Below are 21,383 nucleotides of genomic sequence, written 5' to 3' on the forward strand. Positions count from 1 at the left end.
CTTTTCAGAAATAATAGAAAGTGCCTTTGTGTGGTATAATGAGGTAAATTATAGCTTGAGCGGTCGGTGGAAATTACAGGGTGTCAGCCATTTCAGTGAGTTTCTCTAAAACACCCACATTAATTATATCAGCTTCCCATCAGTCAAGCTTTTATCAGGTAGTAGGTGTCTGAGAATCCTGCTTTTTGAATACAGTGTTTCAATAGAAATAGATTTTTGTGGCTTGCTTTTGTGAAAAGGCTATTTAAAATGAGTAGTCTCTACTTACATAAGTGAGGGCACTAAGAGGTTTATTTTATAGTTTTACAGTTTTTTTTATCATTTTATATGTAATGTATAAGTGAATTTTTATGTTATGAAATGAATTTTCAACAGCCATTGCAGTCTTCAATGTCACATGATCCTTCAGAAATAATTTGCTCCTCAAGAAACATAAAAATTCTTATGGAAACCGTGATATAATGTTTCTTCAGGTCAGGCAGGATACTTTGATGAATAGAAAGTGATAAAGAATTTACTTGAAATAGAAATCTTTTGAAACTTTTTGAAAGTCTTTAGTGTCACTTTTGATCAATTGAATGCATCCAGGCTGTTGACTCTGAGTCCAGACTCAAAACTCTGAGTCTGCCAAGTACATACACTACAGGTGAACGGCCTCGAACAGGCAAACGACCCCTGAGAGTGTATTGCTGTCAGGCAGGTCAGTGTTTGCACAGGTTCAGGTCAAAGACATTATATACTGCATTATGTGAAATCGCATGCCTCTGGTTCATCTTCCAATGGTCTCAGAGGGGCTCCAAGCTCAAGAAGAGAGATAAGATGGTTGAGAATCTGGATGGCAGATAAGGTAAGGCATGAGGCAGAGCTGGGAGCAGGGAGGGAAAAATTAGACCTTAAGATCTATTCAAGTTCACATTCATGACCATTGTAATCCCACATACCTTCTAAATAACAATATCTGTTCCTATGGTTTAGGGACATACAGTGGAGTCCAAAAGTCTGAAAATAATGGAATTTCTTTGTTCATTTAAACTTGGAAATAAACTGAATGTTTTGGAAGTACCCTTTTGTGATCTTAGTGAAATGGCTTATTGAGCAAGAAAAAAAATGTAAGAAGTGGCTTGAAAATGTAGTGAGGGGAAGTTAATTTACTTAAAGATTATGAGAGAACATGGTTTTTTTAAAATAACGATGTGCACAGACAAATAATTTACAATAAATACTGCAGCATTCCATTATAAGAATGGTCAATTTTGATTCCATGGTAACTTAAAGGCAAAAACATTCACTAGTGGAAAGAAAACGTCCAAAATACACATTTAAGTGATTATTTTATTGCACATTAGATATAATATATATATATATATATATATATATATATATATATATATATATATATATATATATATATATATATATATATATATATATATATATATATATATATATATATATATATATATTAATAGTAGGCCTAGGCCTACTGTTATAATCATACAGGCTTCAATAAACATTTTCAGGTAAAACATAAATGAACCATACAACTAATTATAAAATAGGCTAAATAAATATTAGAATCACAATTAACGTTACTTCACCATTGTCCGATTCGCGATTGAATCACTCTTGGGAGTCGGTTCCTTTGAATAAATCGGTCAAAGGATATAGCAAAACGGTCTGAATCGATTCGCGATTCTGTGTGTCTCATTCTGACAGAGACAGCCCGCTCATGCGTTTAATCTTTTGGAGCGGCTTCTTTTAACCAAACAAAAGATGGTAGAAGACAGAAAACACGAAGAGCGCTGGACATTCACCTACAATCCATTGAAACCAAACCTGCAAAAGTGTCCCATGTTTGCTGGCTATGAAGTAAGCATTTATGAGATTCAACACCTGCACGTGCAGCTTGTGAACGACTCACCTCAGGTAAACAACAAGTACATTAAAACGCTGTAAATGGCAGAAACTATTTTCACTTTGTTGTGCCGTGGTAGTAACTTACCATGGTATTCTTCGAAGTACCAAAGTCACATTTACTAGGCCTATAGTACAGGAATATATTGGTAACTGTAAGTTAGTATAAATGACAGCTAAAGGGAATTTTCGCAAATTTAACTTAACACATTATAGAATGCTTATGCTCACCTTGCATTATCTAGTAATTGGTTATCTGTCATCTCTCACGAGTAGCGTCCAAAAATATTGCAGAAATGTAGCCTACGTAGTGTAAAAAGTCACCATGACATTTCAGTTTAAGTTTTTAACTAGGGCACAGTGTCATTAAACATACCGAAATTGGCCAAATATGTCTAGCTCTTTACATAGACCAACAATTAAAAATAATTGATGTAATTGCATTGACACATTTATTTTTCATTGGCCGATTCAAAGTTGGTGTGAAATTGCAAAAAACATGACATGAAAGCATACAATTACCAAATTTGTCTGCACTGACTGGTTATGGCTAACTTTAAAAGGTAATGTTCCCCAACACTGGCCATCACATTCAATTATATTTCTTAATATTAGTGCTTTATACATATTATACCAGCTAGAAATCAAATATATAACCAGTGAGTACCACGTGCTTGTGAATCCTCCAAATCATCAGCACCCATTGCCAAAACAAACCCATGAGAATCTTCATGCAATACCTTGTAGCCTTATTGACTAAAGGCTTAACGGATTCTCCGTATCAATCATGCTCTCTTGCCTGTAAGCCGGTGTCTTAGCGATCAGCTCTCCTCCATGTTTGGACAATGAGATGTGCTGGAGAGATGAGCCGAATGGCCTCCCACCCCATACTTATCTGCTTGTGCCTCGGCTCCATTTCCAGCACACAAAATAAACTATTAGAGCCTGGAACCTGCACAGGGTGCAGTGCTGAAAAGGAAGATGAATTAGCAAGTCTAAGTGTGCGCAGAGAGAGTGAGAGATGATCGACTGGAGGTCTGGCTTAGGTCACCTTCATAGATTAAAGGGGATGAGAGTCACCTGGGCCCATATGGAACATAAATCTCAGAGTGAGAGCGCTGATGTGGTATCAGCTCCCCGCTGTCCATAAGATCAGCATTTCAGATTTCTGCATTTACACAAATTTACATGCAAAGTCACTTTTATTTCTCCCAACTCTAATGCCAAAAAGTACAATGGCATGGCAAAACAGTGCTTTTGGGTTTGTATTGTAACCTAAAGGTCACCTTAAACAGTGTTTTTTTTTTTTTTTACTTGGTAGCAAACACAGGCAACACATGGAGGGTTCAGCACAGTTTGCTCTCCAATCACACATCCTCTTCATTGGAAGAATTAGCAATCAAGAGAAAATTACGGAGGAATTCATGTCATATAATCATCATTTGAGATAACTGCACGTTACACTGCCAGTGTAAATGCAGTGACATGTCTATGTACGTGCAAAAACTTCATGACCTGCAAAGTGTTCAAACGGGCAGTTAGGTTAGTCAAGGTTTCTTGCAGCAAAAACATTTGTAATGTAGTTCTGCCTTACCATGTTAAAAGGAACACGCTGACTTTTTGTGACTTTAGCTTATTCACCGTATCCCCCAGAGTTAGATAAGTCCATACATACCCTTCTCATCTCCGTGCATGCCGTAACTCTGTCTGACGCACACACCGCTAGCCTAGCTTAGCACAAAGACTGGAGGTAAACGGCTCCAGCTAGCATACTGCTCCCAATAAGTGACAGAATAACGCCAACATTTTCCTATTTACATGTTGTGATTTGTATAGTCACAGCTTGTACAGATAACAAGGTCATTTTGTTGTTGGTGTTATTTTGTCACTTATTGGGAGCAGTATGCTAGCTGGAGCCATTTACCTCCAGTCTTTGTGCTAAGCTAGGCTAGCGGTGGGTGCGCCAGACTGGGTTACGGCACGCACGGAGATGAAAAGGGTATGTACTGAGTCTGACTTTTCTAACTCTGGGGGATACGGTGAATAAGCTAAAGTCCCAAAAAGTCGGCGTGTTCCTTTAAGCCTATGCAGCTACCATCTGTAATAATTCTGTATGCAAATGCATCTGCCATGCACCTTTTTAAATACAGTTTTGTCTCTCTGTGGGCACCTGGAAGTGTCAGACTAAATGGCACTCAATTACAGTCAAAAACAGAGGCGTCCAACCTCTGCACAACCACCTGAGGCTTATCTGAACAGCTGCACACAAATACATCTTAAGGTTCTGTAGTCTCAGTATTTATTATTATAAAAAAAATTGGAAAGTGATTTTATTTTTTTTTTCATTTAATTTTAAAAATTTTTAATTAGCATTGAAATAGGACTTTCAGAAGGGTAAGAAAAATGGTCATTTACAGTAGTAATGACTTTTCACAAAAAGCTAGGCTAAGTAATTGGGGAAACTGTACCTTTCTGCTCAGTCTCTCTCATAAATATTGCATTGGTGTGTTACATCAAAATGGTCATATTTATTTTTTCTTTGAGGTCATCTTATAAATGATGCTGCTGAAGATTTTTGTGGCAACAACAGTCATAATTTAGTTCTTTAATAACCATTTTCCACCTGTTTTCTGACTCTTAGGATTAAATGGCAATGACACTTTGCATGTGAAGTGATCAACAGCGCCTTGGTCTGCTCACAGATGATCAGGGATCTTGTTCAGCCACTCATTTCTAGCGTCGGGATCCTTCAGACAGATATGCAGAGCGGCAGGTGCTGCACATATCCAGGAACAGCTCAAGGTTTGGTGGCCTTTCCTATGCTTTTCTCTAATATTGTTTAGTTTTTCTGGGGTTTATTAGGAATAGTAGTATCTATCCTTATCTATATTCCCGCCTCACCATGACTGAGTTGAAAATCTTTCTTTTTTTCACAATTGTCACAATATGGAAGTAAAGAACTATAATTTTTTTTTAAAGGGACAATGCACATTAATCAACATTGACTGATGGCAAAATCCACAAGTCCATAAAACATATAAAAACACATTCCAACAAGCATAACCATAATCAAAGCATATTAATACAAACACAGAATGACTTTAGATATAAGGAGACAAACACAAGGCACTACTGCAAATTAGTAGTAATTTGAAGTAAAAAGTAAAAGAAGTAAAAAGATGTCATATTTCTTAATTTTGTAGGTATAGTATTTATTTATTTATTTATTTATTTATGTAATATACAGTATATATTTAGTTAAAATTTTACTATGATTATATAAATTAGACCTTTTATCCAAAATATTCAAAGCCTGCTTATGAAGTCGAGTCTTTTGATTGATGGTAATGTAGTTCCCCCTGTCTGCGTCCAACTGGTAAGGCAATAATTCATATGTGAAAAGATCATGGCATTAACATATAACTTTGAAGCCTCAGTAGTTAAATTATTTCTAATGTGTCTAAAATTAACCAGATTAAATTACATTTTATTCCCAACTTTAACTTGTTTTTTAAATGTAAGTTGTGAATCTATTATTATGCCTTAAATACTTGTACTCATGGACAATTTTATTCCTTATACTATGACATCTGAATCTGACTCTCTATTTGCAGACTTTGATAAAAACATACATACAGTTTTACTAACATTGAGATGTAAACATGAATTTTTTAACCAATTAGAGACATTGGGTCTCATTCATGAAACACGAGCAGAACGAATTTTTGTTTAAATCTCGTGTAAATTGGTTCTGGCGTAAATTTTCGGATTCATTAAAATGTTCGTATTTTCCAAATGTTAGTTGGTACGAAAGAAATCTACACCTGCTCCCAGCCACGCGTAAATAGTGGTTTACATCCGAACGTTTTGCTCATTAATAAGCCTGCATTTTAATTCACCTTAATCGGGTTTATTTGACAGGGTTACATGTCGAACCATTTTCTTTTCATTTCTGGGACTGTTCGATTAACAGATGAAACTCCATTAACTGCATCTGTAATATGCTGCCAAGCTTCCTTTTTTTAGGACCTGATACGCCACTATGTATGCTTGAAAATAAAATGTGGCATTTAGAATGAACTTCTGATAATAAAACTTCAATTTCTGCATCTGAGAAATTTCTCTTTTTCATTCGCTTTTGAGAAGACATGTTGAAATGATCCTTCGTTTGGTGTCATAATACTGTATGATGCCCATATATAGTTGTCAGTCGGATTTAATGGGCGGGATTTATGGTAATTGAGAATGAGCGTGCACGCGCGTCCCATTTACGACTGATTGGAATTCATTAACACACACACACATTTCACTATCACATCTGACATTTACGAAGTATTTGTGAATCAGGAGAAGAGTTTTCGGGAAGGTTTCTTTACGCGCAAATCACTCACATATTTACTCGTATATTTACGAATGTTTCATGAATGAGACCCATTGACCATTGCAGCTGATAATTGTTCTGGAGCTTGCTTTTTGCTTTTAGCATGCACATATATAACCGTATCATCAGCATACATCTGACAGTTAACAGTAGATGCAGAATTTAATTGCAAATTTGTCTTTTTGTGGATTGACGGCTTGAATAATGATAGGCTACATATAGAGAAACTGCATAGATCCTGATCTTTCATTTGGCGCTAATCAAATATTTTCAGTTTTCTCTTTCACCAACATGTAAACTCACCAACATCACTTTGTTCATTCTTGAAGAAGTGTGAAAACCTTTGTTTTGTTTCTTTTGTACAATGAACTGATTCACTGTTTAACTGCCAACTAGTGGGGGTACCCAATAATGTACAACAGGTCTGTGAGGTACCTTTGCTTTGTCCTACCTTGTACTGTAAGATAGTTGTGAAGAAGAGTTGTGATAGTTTAAAGATCATCAGGATTAATGTCATTTCATAATAATGCCATGAAATATAATAGAGGCATTGAGCATCAGGAAGAGAATGTAATGAGAAAATCATAAATTTATCTGTCCATTCAAGCATGCCTCATACCCAGTCCTTTTCATTTAACTGAATGTCGATTTGCGGATGCTAAAGAGCTGACACAGCTCTTTAGCATCCGCAAATGTTTTAGACATTACATTTGTCTTTAACAGGCAAACGATAATAACACAAGAAAGAATAAATAAATAAAATGAAGAAACAAACAAATGCAATTATGCTCATAGCCACAACTGTCCAGTCAGTGTATCAACAACACTGTTAAGAGTGTGTGAAGAAATGTCAAAGCATAAAATGGAGAATTGTGTCTCCATAAATATGCAATAATCTGCGTAGCCAGAATCAATTCAGGATACTTCATTTAGAGAGAATTAGGAGGAAAGAAGACATGAGAGTGGACACAAGTCAAGTCAAGTCAAGTCACCTTCATTTATATAGCGCTTTTAACAATATTGAGAGTGAGGAGTCACGTGCCGACTTGGGTTGATTTGGGCGGGGTCTGAGCCGGTCGGCCATGATGGCAGGAGACGCTATCGGTTGCCAGGGGCAACGCCTTCAGAACTTCACAGAAGCGCGACTAAACATTCCAGAGCTCTTTAATTTTTGCGCATTTATTAGGCTATTATTATTAGGCTATTTATTATTTCGGCGGGACAGAGACTGATCTACGAATACGAAAAAGAAAAGGAAGAAAGTAAAGCAATGCAAAAAGATAAGGCGAAAGAAAAGGGACCTTAACGCTACAGGAACAAGCTCACACCAAGCGCAAAACAGCGGTATTTGGAGAAGATATAACATGAGATATAATTCGTCTTGTGTTGACCTAACGGGCGATCTTTGGTCTTGTGAATCTTGTTCCCTGGCCAAACTGAGGGCTAAGTGAAATTTCATAACTTTATATTTAGGCTATTTAACTTTACCATTGTTGTAACGTTAGAATAGAGCGCTGACTTTGTATGTTTGACTGAATTGTTTGCTTTATTTCTTATTGTATAGCTTCTTGTACTGTACTTTTTACTTATAGGCTACTTTTATAAATATGCTAACGTTACATGTAGTGAATATAATAAATATGCGTTGCCTGAACCACATTTGTGTAATGTTTAAGATTTCTTTAAATGAAAACGAAAAGAGGCAGTGTAGTGTTTTATAACATATTTCGTTTTATTGTTGCCTAAAATGTACATACAAAAATAACCGGAGTAGCAGAGCGAGCTGAGTGATGCGCGTCCTCCGGGAGTCATTCTCCTGAGCTGGACTTGGCATTGAAGTCCGAACTTTGCGTACTTGCTATTGAGAAATGCCTTATGTCGGCGCTTGGCTTCTTGTGGCAAACACTGGAGCAGTTTTTACTTCCAGGCATGGTAAAACAGGGCGGAATTGCGAAAACCTCCTCTACTACCGAGTTAACAACACACGTAAACAATGATGTTTTGCCGCTGGAATCCTGCCAACATGGCGGATCGAGGGGAGGGGCTCTATACCGTGACGACAACTCCTCACTCTCAATAGATTGTTTCAAAGCAGCTTTACAGTGATAATAGGAAATTAAAGGAACAGAGATGTTTTGGCTTTACAGCAGCTCTACAATAAAATTATTGTCCAGCTAAAGTTAGTTTTGATCATAGACAGTATATAAACTGGACACAGCGACCTCATAGACTTCAACGGAGAAAAGTGAAGCAAATTAGAAGCCCTCATTTCCTGATTGCCGAGCGTACTGTGCAGACTCAAACTGAGCTTAACGACGTGGATGTGACGTGAGCAGCCTGCCTGACAGTTGTAAGTTTTCTAGTAGCTGTGCCGAGCGAAATCTGAACCATTCCCTTCCGAATCTTGCAGAGACGGAGAGCGTGAGTAGGAGCTGTCCATGAGCTAGGAGCAGGAGCAACGTCATGACTCTCTATGGGCTTCTCCCTAGACTTTATCGGACATTATGCCTCCACGTCCCCCCGATTGACTGCGAGCTTCTCTTCCTGTCTCTACGGTAATTTCCAGAGAGTCGCGTGGTTATGACGCAATCGTTAGCCTACTTTTACAAAAACTGCTTCTACAGGGCCATAACGTAAGATACAAGGTAATGGAGCCTTTTATACATTGTCGTGTTTCTTTAGAAATAAACAATGGACAAATGGAGTCTTTAAACGCCTCAGATGTAAAGTTATTTGCTGTCAAAGTGACGCCAAAATGAATGGGAGTCAATGGGATGCTAACAGCAGGTGAAGGCTTGTTAGCCAGTGGCGGCTCCCGGGGGTGGTACTGAAATCGAGCGCTCAATTACCCCCCTGGTTTTGATTGGTTCATTTCCGTTGCAAAGATCATTAGTTATTAACTTAGAAAACAGAAAACGTTCTAACAGAAAACCCTTAATGCGCTCTGGGCCGCTCATTTGCACAACAACAGTGTTTGGTGGCTCGAGAACGCAAACCTTGAAATAGGTCCCAAAGTGCAAGCCTTGAATTTTTGGGAAAAAACAACATGTTAGCAGTCCAAAAATATCAAGAGCACAGTAACCCAGATACAACTTTCTAAAAGATGCATGAAAGAGCTTTGAAAAGAGCATAAAAGTTAGAAAAAAATATAATTTGCAATCGAATGCAATAAATGCTCTATCCATAGTGTTTGATTTGTCACTCATATTGTGATATTTTTTGGAATCTTTTACCAGTGGATGTTACCTGAAAGTAATTAAACATTTAATGTGACTGGTGAAGCAGAATAAATTACAAAAAGTACAATAAAGTACAAAATCTATTTTATCCATATACATCCAACACATAGGGCTTGAATCATGAAATGTGCTGGAGAGACAATCTTGTTTATGGACACTGTTCTACATGTGGCACTGTCGGATTGGAGTTGAGCCCCCCAACCTGTAACACACAGATTGGTCTACAACTGGCTAACAAGAACATTTATTTCCAGGCTGCAGGCTACCTGAAGGTCACTGTTAAGGCAAAATTGAATCAAAAGCACATTACAAATGATGCTCTGCTCAAGCCCAATCAGGATAATGTTCCCTTGGTGCGTTGTTCTCTGCTGATTATGGGAGTGCACTTGTGTTTTTCTCACTTTTTCTGACTGGAAGTGTGCCAGTGGCCTAGGAAAGTAGAGATAAACATATTAAGATATATATGCGCATGTTGAAAACAAACGTGTGTGTGTATACAAGGAATGTTTCTTGAGCAGCAAATCTATAGCATTTCTATCGAAAACAGTTATTAAAAATTATAATTACATCATTTCAATATTGTTGTTTTGACTGTTTTATCAAACAAATTTAGCCTTGGTGAGCATAAGAGACTTTTTTTCATATAAATCAAGCGTAGCGTTATTTCTGGGAGGTCACGTCAGTCAAGCTCGCATCAGTTGACTCTCAGCTGATCCACGTCTACCTATAGGAATATAATGCCTATCACAGCATCCATTCAGTTTTGTTTAGGTAAACTGTGCAGTTTAGTTTAGTATTTTTTTTTTTTTCTCGATAAAAGAAAGATAACTGTCAAAGCATTTATGTGACCTTAGACTGCATATTAAACAATGTAAGATTGTACAGGTAAATGCACTCACAAATGTGCAAAACATCTGAAAGATCTTGCAGCCACACTGTAACATTGATTACATTTAATCAAGTCGCACATCTACAAAATTATACTGGTGTTCATGGACAAGCATTAAGCTGGTTCAGATCATACTTATCAGACCGCTACCATTTTGTCTTTTTGAATGGAGAAAAATCGATCATAACTCCAGTAAACTATGGAGTGCCGCAGGGATCTGTGTTGGGCCCTCTATTATTCTCAATATATATGATGCCACTTGGAAATATTATAAGGAAACATGGAATTAGTTTCCATTGTTATGCTGATGACACTCAAATCTATATTTCATCATGGCCGGATGAAAACGCTAAATTATCCAAATTGACAGAGTGTGTTAAAGATATAAAAGATTGGATGACGCGTAATTTTCTTTTATTAAATCCAGACAAGACAGAGGTAATACTTATCGGTTCAAAAAACCGCCCACAAAACCTCTCACAATACAACTTTAACACCGTAGGATGTCCTGTTACTTTATCCTCTACAGTAAAAGACCTGGGTGTTATACTCGACTGTAACCTGTCTTTTGAAAATCATATTTCATATGTTGCAAAAACAGCCTTTTTCCACCTTAGAAATATTGCTAAGCTACGTAATATCCTATCAGTTTCTGATGCAGAAAAGCTAGTTCATGCATTCATGACCTCGAGACTAGATTACTGTAATGCTTTATTAGCTGGTTGTCCTGCATCCTCAATAAACAGCCGCTAGAGTTCTTACTAGATCAAGAAAATATGATCATATAACACCGATTTTATCATCACTACATTGGTTACCTATAAAGTTCCGTATTATTTACAAGGTATTGCTACTGACTTATAAAGCCCTAAACGGCTTAGCTCCAGTCTATTTAACGGATCTTCTATCACCCTATAATCCATCGCGCTCTTTAAGATCAATAAATTCGAGGCTTTTGGTCATACCTAGGATATCCAGATCAACCAAAGGAGGGAGATCATTTTCACATTTAGCTCCAAAACTCTGGAATAGCCTTCCTGATACTGTTCGTTGCTCAGACTCGCTCTCCCAGTTTAAAACTAGATTAAAGACGCATCTTTTCGGCCAGGCATTTATAATCTTACAGTTCAAACTACACTCCGGCTTCTAGTTCATAAATGCCAGAGGAGAACTGGCCCCCGACTGAGCCTGGGTTCTCCCAAGTTTTTTTTTCTCCATTAGGTCACTTGATGGAGTTTTAGGACACCATTAGGTCACTTGATGGAGTTTTTCGGTTCCTTGCCACTGTTGCCTTGCTTGGCTTGCTCAGTTGGGGATATTTTGGGGATATTTAATTTTATTTTATCAATCAATAAATTCCACTAGAAACAAACCTTGTTGTATTATTTTAATTGAATACTGTGAAGCTGCTTTGATACAATCTGTATTGTGAAAAGCGCTATACAAATATACTTGACATCTATCTTATATAAACTGAATAAGCAGTGCCATTTTTGGAGAACAGTATTTTAGCATGGAAGTTAGAATAAGCATCACACAATCAGTTTATACCAAGACGTCTGTTAAGTGTGCAATAATTACATTTGATTATCTGTAAAACCCAGTGCAGTAACATTTAAGGTAAATCACTGCATCATCTTGGACCTTTAATTTGAACAATCACACCAGCTTCACAATCGCATTTAAACACAATGAACGTGCCTATTTGAGTCAACAGATCAATGAGATAATAGATGTCTGTGACCTAAGACAGGGCTTTGCATCCTTTAAAGAGTTCAGCAATGGCTTTTGTTTATCTTTGTGAATGATTTAGAGACATACAGAATATCAATTCATAACGCTTAAGTGTTTGAGGGAACTAGACCTTATCAGAACGGCTCATGGGGTGATCGTTTTCTCCCATTGATCCCTGCAAATGGTGGCTGTCGTGTTAAGAACTCTTCGAAATGCCCATGTAATCCAATGGCCAGAATTGGTCTCGTTCTGTGTGTGTGTCACGTGTTTAGGTGAGTCATCCATGTGCAAAGAAAAAAAAATGTACTGACTGCCTTATGCTTTGCATTTTGCATGACAAAATATGTTGTCCTTGATCTGTCTCATATGGGTGAACAATAGCCGTGGAGTCAAGCTAATTTTTATCTCTGTCTTGTGGGTGGAATAAATGAGTGGTTTTCAAATGGTGAGTGATGTCCCAAAGATGCTCTCATAGGGTCACAAACAGAAAAAATAAATAAATATGGCAACCAATAAAATGCAAGTAACACCCATTTGAACAGCCAAGGTTACAATAGCAAATTAAATTGTCTTATGTGTCATCTTAACTCTCTGAAAGGAGGTTAGCCTAGATTTCTTCTCATATCATTTGTTGTTGATGCCAAAGGCTGTCCAATCAGACTGTTATTTTGTTCAAATTCTTTTGTGACTTGGTTAAGCTAGTAAAATTAGACGGATGCCAACATGGACAAGTTACTTGACACACCACGAGCAAACCAACTATGCAAGGTACAAAACTATGACCCAGATTACATTAAAACAGGTTCACTTGCAGTAAGAATACCCCCCCCCCCCCCAACCAGGCTGTTTTTTTATACTCACACTTTTAAAAACGTATTTTCTAACTCAAACTATTTAACTCCAGACTAAGAGAGTTGTTAGAAAACTTTATGGTTGTGACGATAAAGTCATGTGACCATGGTGTAGTTCATTTATAGGCTTACTTTAGCTTTTTACCTCTGCTAATTGTATTTAGGCTTAGGAATTTATAAGATGTCTTCATTGGGAAGATCTTGATGAACAAAATTATTTATTCCAAATTCCTTATTGGTTTGCAGTTGAAATAGTTTTTCTCTAGAACAAATGCTTGAATATTTGATTTCTCCATGGAAGTGTTCCTGGTTTTGTGTTCATCACATTGATTGTTTTTTCATTAAATTCTTATATTAAGAAAATAAATAAGTACATATTAAGAAAATAAATTAAGTCAGTTATATACCGTTATCAGCATATGATGAAGTAGATTCATATCTCATCATGTCTGAGAGAATGTGTGTGGTTAATGCAGCATCAGATGCCAAAAGCTTGGTCACTTTCACTTTCTGTATTGTGTAATTGACTGGGGTTTGAGACTTCTTCACCGACATAACTCCCACGCAAAGTTTGCGCATTGCTTGTGTCAAATCCACTGGCTCGCCTTCATTGTTTAAATCTAAAATATTTTCAGTATTATACACAGTATATATTACATTGCGAAGTGACATTTATCATCTTTATCACCAACTCCATCTTTGCTCGCAAAATGATGGACAACCATTCACATTTCTTGCGTCATTTCCTGTTGTAATAAAAGTAAATAATTAAATATATAAACAAGTAAATTAATGATCAAATAAATTAGTAAATATGCCTACGAAAAAGAAAAAAAAAGCCCACCCCTCACCCATTGACGATAATATTGTGTATCGGCGATGTCATTTAACTATAAGGAATATCGTCCAACAATTTGCTCGTTTGCAACAATTTGCAACAATTTGCTCGTTTGCAACAATTTGTTGGTTTTGTGAAGTTGCTCAAGAATATCTCTACAATACTTCTGAGATGCCACTGTAGCAAATTGCCAGTGTAAGAGGTTGCCAGAAACTTCCATTTAAATGACAAGAGTGAACAAATCTGTGAGATTAACCGTTGGAGCATTTACAAGGCTAGTACGTCTGCTGTCAAACAGTTCGAGTTAATCACTTCACAAGTTCTGAAGGATCTGACACGATTTGTCACAGGCTTAAGCTCGTTAAATAGTAAGTCTGTAAAGATGTAATTCATGGTTATCTATGCTGCGGAAATTGGACAAATGCTGAAACAAAAGAGCTGCTCTCAGATTACTGGAACTGTTAGAGATTCTCCATATTTCCAGCTAGAGCTGCACGATTCTGGATATATTGAGAATCATAATTTTAAAAAAATAGTGATTCCCACGATTCTGGATAGACAACTAAACAAAATAAGGTATTTATTTGAGGTCCTGACGAAATGTTAGCTGCAGTCTATTAAAAAATATTTATGATGAATGATTCAATGACTGAATCATTCATCATAAATATTTCATGATGAATGAATACATAAATACGTCACTTGTTTCATTACTGGGGGAATCAGCGTATTTGATCAAATTTCTTGAATGAATGATTCAATTACAAAAAACATTTTTTTAGTCACTTGTCGCCACCTACTGGCGTAATGGTGTAGTCGATACAATCTATATTTGAAGTGTCAAGTTACTTTCAAAAGGTGGTTTTCTCTAGGGATGGGCATTCGATAAAATTTTCTTAGTCGATCGTCGGGAGAATTGACGATCGACTATCGATTAATCATTCATATTTTTATATTGAAATTCATCATTTCTTTAACTTTTTATAAATTAAAAATGCAATGAAAATACAAAAATACAGTTTGTTTGTCCTCGATGAGATCTTTATTACAAGAAGATCAACTTGTGGCAGTGAAACTGGACGTTCGGTAGACTTGAAGATATGCCCTGCGGTGCTCTAAAACAGCGGAACCTGCAGCTGCGAGCCGGCGTTCTTAAACAGAGACCCATGGCCACTTCATCCGTTTTCTGTGATCGGATAGCTATCCGATCGTGAAAAGACCAAATGTAAATGCCCTCCGAAACGCATTCGAGACAGATTTAAATCCGATCGCTCAAACCACTTCAGGAGGAGATCTGAGACGCATTCCAGACGAAACTGGACAAGAGTAAATGCATCTGGTTGTTGAAACCACATATGTAAATTTGACTTATCCCAAAAATGCTAAGAAATAAACGTGTGAGAGCGTGTTATAGGCTATATGTCATGTTATAGCCAGATATGACGACGCTACTTCAACACGCATCACCACAGTGAATCAAAGTGAAAGTCATTCATCAACACACAATCATCTTCATTAAAAGTAAAGAACCGAAATGATCTAACCAGGGCTGTTGCCGCAATAGGCTATCTTGTTGCGGTCTTTGATTTAGAAATTTTCGCTGATGATCAATAAAATGCAGCTCATATCAGTTGCTTTCGGTGACGTGCAACAATTTAAATATGCATATAGCGCGGGAATTCAAGATCGGATTTATATCCGTTTTGCAAAAACACATTTATGTGACCATGTGTAAATAGAATCGTTTTGATAAATCAGATAGCTATCCGATCTGAGAAAACGCATGAAGTTCCCATAGAACTTCTGCACCAGTCTACTGATTTCTGTTGAGAAAGATAAGCATGTTGACATGATCTGAGATCAGACGCGTCACGCGACCGCAACCTGGTGACAGCCAGTCCAGCCGCCGAAAACACCCGCTATGAGGGGACTGACGTTGCCGTGATGCACAGGTACCTCCGCGCTAAAATGAATTCCATTGCTTCAAGACTCACACTACGCAACACAACCTGCATTAGTTTAATCGATAACAAATAAACGTGATCGATGAAATTAAAATAAAGTCCGCGTGAACCGGAAGTTGCAAACGACTTTTCTCCAGTGTTGTGACGCATTTCCCAGTGAAACGGAATATTGAACAGAGGGCAGGGTTTTACTCTAGCGCTCCTCCTTCCATCTCTGCTCATAACAGACTAACGGTTTGAGGGGAGTGGTTAAGCGTTGCCCAAACCAATTCCTCAAACCTACGTCATCAGAGAAGGTCCTCCAATGCAGAGGGGAGGGGCATTTTCAGATTTTGATTAAAGATTTTTTGTGTGGATTAACTTGCATGGATGAATTGTTCACCACAAAACGATCAATTTAGGCAAACAAAGTAAATATGGTCAATTTTGATTTCATTTGGACTTTAAGGGTGTACTCACACTAGGCACAGTTGCCATGAACCGGGCCCGAGTACGATTGTCCCCCCTCCCCACTCACCCTCTGGCCTGCACTCACATAGGGTTTCAGCATTCGTGCCGGAGCACGCTTACGTCATTATGGTGCAACGGTTTCGGGATAAACAGGAAGAGCGGCGCTCTCACTGAACACAATGGAGTCCATCGCTCTGTTTACTTTGTGGATAATTTTGAGTCGTTTGGTCCACAGCCCTCTCACAGCCTGTTGTTAAACAGATCTATCGCCTTTGTGGCACGGAAATTTTCACGCAATCGTGCTGCTCGTATGAGGAGGTTTGCAAGGTACCAGCTGAAGTGCAGCAAGGACTTTGCAGCTTTGATTACGGACTACAGTTCCCGACGTCACGCGTCCTGTTCCGTGCTCCAGCACGGTTAGCGCTCACACTGCATGCGAACCGCGCCCGAGTCCAACTGAACCGTGCTCTGGCCCACCTCTTCCAAGCGGGCCAGGGCCGGCTAATCGAGCCGCGCCCGGGCACGGTTCGGAGCACTCACACTAGTCAAACGAACCGCGCTTTGGTGGTCAAACGCACTCGGGCACGGTTCAAACTGGCTAGTGTGAGTACACCCTAACGATCAATTATCGATCGTCGATTAATCATGCCCATCCCTAGTTTTCTCTATTTTGATCACTACTGTAGACATCATTGTTTATATCCAAAATATTTAAACGGCGACTGCAAATTCAATTCACATTCACGTTTCCTAATTTTAAAAATATAACGCGTATTCCAGAGATGCTGCTCTTAGATACTGATTAATCACACGTCTTAGGCTAAATCATCAATTGCAATTATTCAGGACATCAGAGTTTTAAAACAAAAATCCATTGCAAATGTGGGAGCTGATGTGGTATAATCACAACTGAACTTGTTTGGTTTCATGTCAGAAAAAGTGGCAGCTGGTTCATACATGATGCATAAAGATGCTGCTAGAGGCCCTGATTGAGTTTTGTAGGGTTTTTTTTCCTTCTTTTTTTTTTGCCACTGCTGTCTTGGTTTTGATTGGCTGGATCTTGTGATCAGCTGTGTGACAATGTGGGGATCATAGCAACCCCCCCCCCCCCCCAAAGATGTGCTCATTTCCATGTAGATTCATAAAAGCTTGTTTCTCCTCTGCTTGTCTGTCCTTTCCTCATGTTGTTTAGCCAGCCCTGGCCTTGTCAACGGGCTCTGACTGGCAGGCAAGCTGATGGACGCCCACGCACTTTCTGCAATCTAACTTAGCCCGCAGAACGAATCAGACACATTGAAGTCACAGTACATGGGTCCCTCCTTCTCACTCTCATCTTTCCTTTCCTCACTCACTCTTTCTCATTATTTTTTTCTATTTATCTCTTTCCCTTGAAGGAATGGTTAAATGAAATGACACTTTCTTTATGTCATTTTGGAGCTTGGCTGCCCCACTCCTCATTCACACATTAAAAAGAGCTACCAATGTTATCCCAAATTTCTTCTTTTTTGTTCCAAGTAAGAAAGTAATTTGAGTTTGAGAATGACAACAAGGTGAGTAAATGATGATATTTTTTTAGACAAACAATTCCTTTAACATTCAGATTTCTCCATCGTTTCTCGCTCTCTGTCTCTCTTCCCAATTCAGAGGCAAAGTGACAGGGTAGTGGCTGAATGTCACGCCATCCATCAGGCACTGACAGGACTGTGGCCAAGCTTCAGGTGAGGAACGCCACTGATCTGTAAACCGTCGATTGAGAGACGCACGTGGGCCCCGTTGGCGAAGAGGGGCCTCCCCGCATGACTCACTCTTATGCAGACAGAGAGAAGCGTATCATTACATTCACTGTGGCGAATGACTGATCTGACAGATTACGGAGGTGTTAGCCTGGTTATATGAATAAACCTAAAGTGTCACTTGTGGAATCGCTTGTTTAAAACTACTGAATCCTTGATGTTAGTTTGACAGTTAGTCTGTGTTGGATTCTGCTCTTCTACCTAAAATCCGTTGCTGTTTTCTGTCTCACTGGGTTTCATTTGCTAACCGAGGGTGCAGATATTTGTTGTCAAAGCTGGGATAAGTCAAACCACACACATACACACACACATATTAATCAGGGGTGTAACGGTACACAAACATTATGGTTCGGTATTTATCTCGGTTTTGAAGTCACGGTTCAGTATGTTTTCGGTACAGTAGGGGGAAAAGCAAAACGTTTTTTATTAAACAGTGGTTTACTGATCAATATTTATTTACAGTGGTCTGTCAATATTGCTGCAGCCGGCAGCAACATACACTGCAATTTATGGTGCTGTTATAATGGCGAGAAGAGATTTGAAGTGCTTACACTTCTGGATGCAAAATATTGACAATGTTATAACTATTGTGCCCCCATTCTAATCCACTTTGCCGGCACTTACTCATTGAGATCTGTGAAGTTAAGCATAGACTCACTTGCTGTCAGAATAATCCTTTATGTGAAGTGGAAATATTTGCATGAATTTGTAACATTTATAGGGAAGTATACAACTGTAATATGCAAGTTGTTTACTGAGGAAACGTCTTAAATGCATTAAACGCGCTTCTGACAGTAGGGCAAGCCATGTAGGTTTTATGATTTAAAGCGCTTAATGTAAAGCATATCTCAAGTTTAAGACGACTTGGATTGTGAGAGCTTATCCGTCAGTAGTTTGTGTCCTCTGTTTTATTTTTTTTATGGATTCTGCATTTTCAGAAATCAAATAAGGACATGAAACTTTAATAATTTAATTAATCTTTTTAAATGTAATAAAATACAATTTTAACAATTCCTTTCTCTTTTTTTGTCAAACAAAGTGATGAACAACAGAGGATAACTTTAAATTAAATTAAAATGAGGATGAAAAAGTGTGTGATTATTAGAAGTACATTCTCCTGTCTATTTCTGTTAAAGTTCTTCAAATTAAACTTTTATTTTGGCAGGTTGTAGTGAAGACATGTGAAGTGTCCTCTTATAGTGAGATGGCAGATGCTGATAACACAATGAGTGCAGGGTGCAAAAATGTGCAGACAAGCAGATCAAACAGACTTCATATTTAAAAATCAGCCTTTTTGGAGTTTATTATTCACAGACACTAGTCCATATTGTGATTTAATTAACTCTTTCCCCACCATTGACAGAATTTTCCGTCATTTATGAGACCACGCGTAGCCTACCCTCCATTGACGTAAATCCATGTTTTCACTGTTATATCATAGGACGCCATTACGCATCTTCTGAAAGAGTACAGAATTTCATACGATAAAAAAACATACGATAAAAGCATTGCTCATTTGTAGTCTTTGACAAAAATGCGATTTTCTCAGCATTTTGTTCAAATTGTTTGTTTTTTTTATGAAATTTACCACCATTTAAATGCTGATAAAAATAATGCATGAAGTTAGAATAAAAAAATTGTTTAATTTTTTTTTTTAAAGCAGATGCTCTGTATTTATCAACTTTATAAAAGGACATAGATCCCTATAAACACACACATACACACATGAATGGAATTTTAGGAATGGACAAATCTGAGGTACAGGTTTTATTAGTGCTTACAGCTGAAGGCTTTGGAAACCTCAGATGTTGGAGAACTGATTGGCTACTGATGGCTACATGGAAAAAACAGTCCTGTGCACTTTTCATTCCCCAGCAGACCAAGGCGCAATCTAGTGCTGCAGATGGTCGAAGTCTCTCCATTAATCTTTTATTAGTATGTAATTATTTTTTGCCGCTGCATAATTAATAACGTCACTTTGATTTCTATAGTCACGGTGTGCGATTACAGAGAGCGTGTGAACGCAACATTCTTCACAGTGATGTCAGCGAGTTGTTGTATGACAGCCATCCGTGTCATTGAGACTGACATTTGACCAATGTTGGACCAGTGATTGATTGGAATTCTCGGGGTAGGTTCAAGTTACTGAAGCCAGCAATGGGTCAACGGCACGCTTGATACAAATCTTCTAATCCCACTGGGAGAACGCCCAGGTACTTGGTACTGGTAGCACTGGGCCAATGTTAGGCCTTGGTTTGCTTGGATGGCTGGGCAGAGGCCAGGCTTCTGCTGACTGAGGGCTATTTCTGAAGGACACTGGGGAGGGTACAGCTGGTGTCCCTGCTGTTTAGCGTGTAAACCAGCCAGCCTGCTGAAACAAAGCCAATCGGCTGCTGCTGAGAAACCGTCTGTCCTCAATGGAATCAAACCCATCTCTTGTTCTTCTTTCACCTCTGTTGTGTGCTGTCATCCGCAGTTACTGTCTATACATGTTACAGTACAAAAGATGGAAAAGATTGTGCTTTTTTGGTTCTGGGACAACATTCTTATTAGCCGTTCAGAGAATGTTATTGCTCTAAATCTAATCGAGGATCACATTTTACGTCACGGTCAATCTGGTCTATGATTGATGAATGTTGTTTTCCTACTTGACTGAATTGTGTTGTACTACATACAAGAATGAGCCTTAAGCTTCAAACTAAATTAGGTAAAAGTATGGATTCTGGGTGAAAAAAATAATTTAAAAAATCCGATCTTAAGATTGATGTTATGCTTTTGTGAATAAGAGTTTACAGTCTGTGTTCAATGTGACACAATAAGAAAGACCACAAAATAATACCAATCATATATTTCTATCGGGTTCAATTGGTATACCAATTCATGAACAAACAACCCTTATGAAACTGATCTTATTAGTGAATCAAAAACAAACAGCACAACCAGTCGGGTGTAGTCGATTCCCAAAATGAATGAACAAATTACTCTTATGAAACTGTTATCAATTGCCAGCTTTAGATGGAATAAATATAAAGATTAAGTTATTTATCAAAACAGACACATTGTCGGTCACTCACTGAACCAAATCCTGGTCACTTTATATGGAAAGGAGCTCACTTTTTTCTCACAAATCCTCCAATTTGCTGAAATGCATCTAAGGGATCAGAACCTAAAAAATACTGCTGACATTATTGCAGTGTATACTGGTGCAGTCACAGCCACCTGCAGCACACTGCATACCAATTCAAAATAAACCATGATGACTGTAACTGATATTCCAGTCAGATTAAGTGCACATTAAATTGCATACGAACTGCATCAATAATGCATGAT

General features: G+C 38.1%; 1 long non-coding RNA gene across 1 annotated transcript; it reads left to right on the forward strand.

Moving 5' to 3' along the window:
* The first annotated feature begins 1,687 nt into the window (after nt 1-1,687).
* Nucleotides 1,688-19,059, forward strand: LOC308689168. Its single transcript, XR_014029964.1, has 3 exons — nt 1,688-1,926; nt 4,556-4,716; nt 17,905-19,059. It is a non-coding gene; the product is annotated as an uncharacterized lncRNA (long non-coding RNA).
* Nucleotides 19,060-21,383: the final 2,324 nt, after the last annotated feature.

Source organism: Scardinius erythrophthalmus, assembly GCF_964197995.2.
Source record: "Scardinius erythrophthalmus genome assembly, chromosome: 4".
Taxonomy (NCBI): Eukaryota; Metazoa; Chordata; class Actinopteri; order Cypriniformes; family Leuciscidae; genus Scardinius; species Scardinius erythrophthalmus.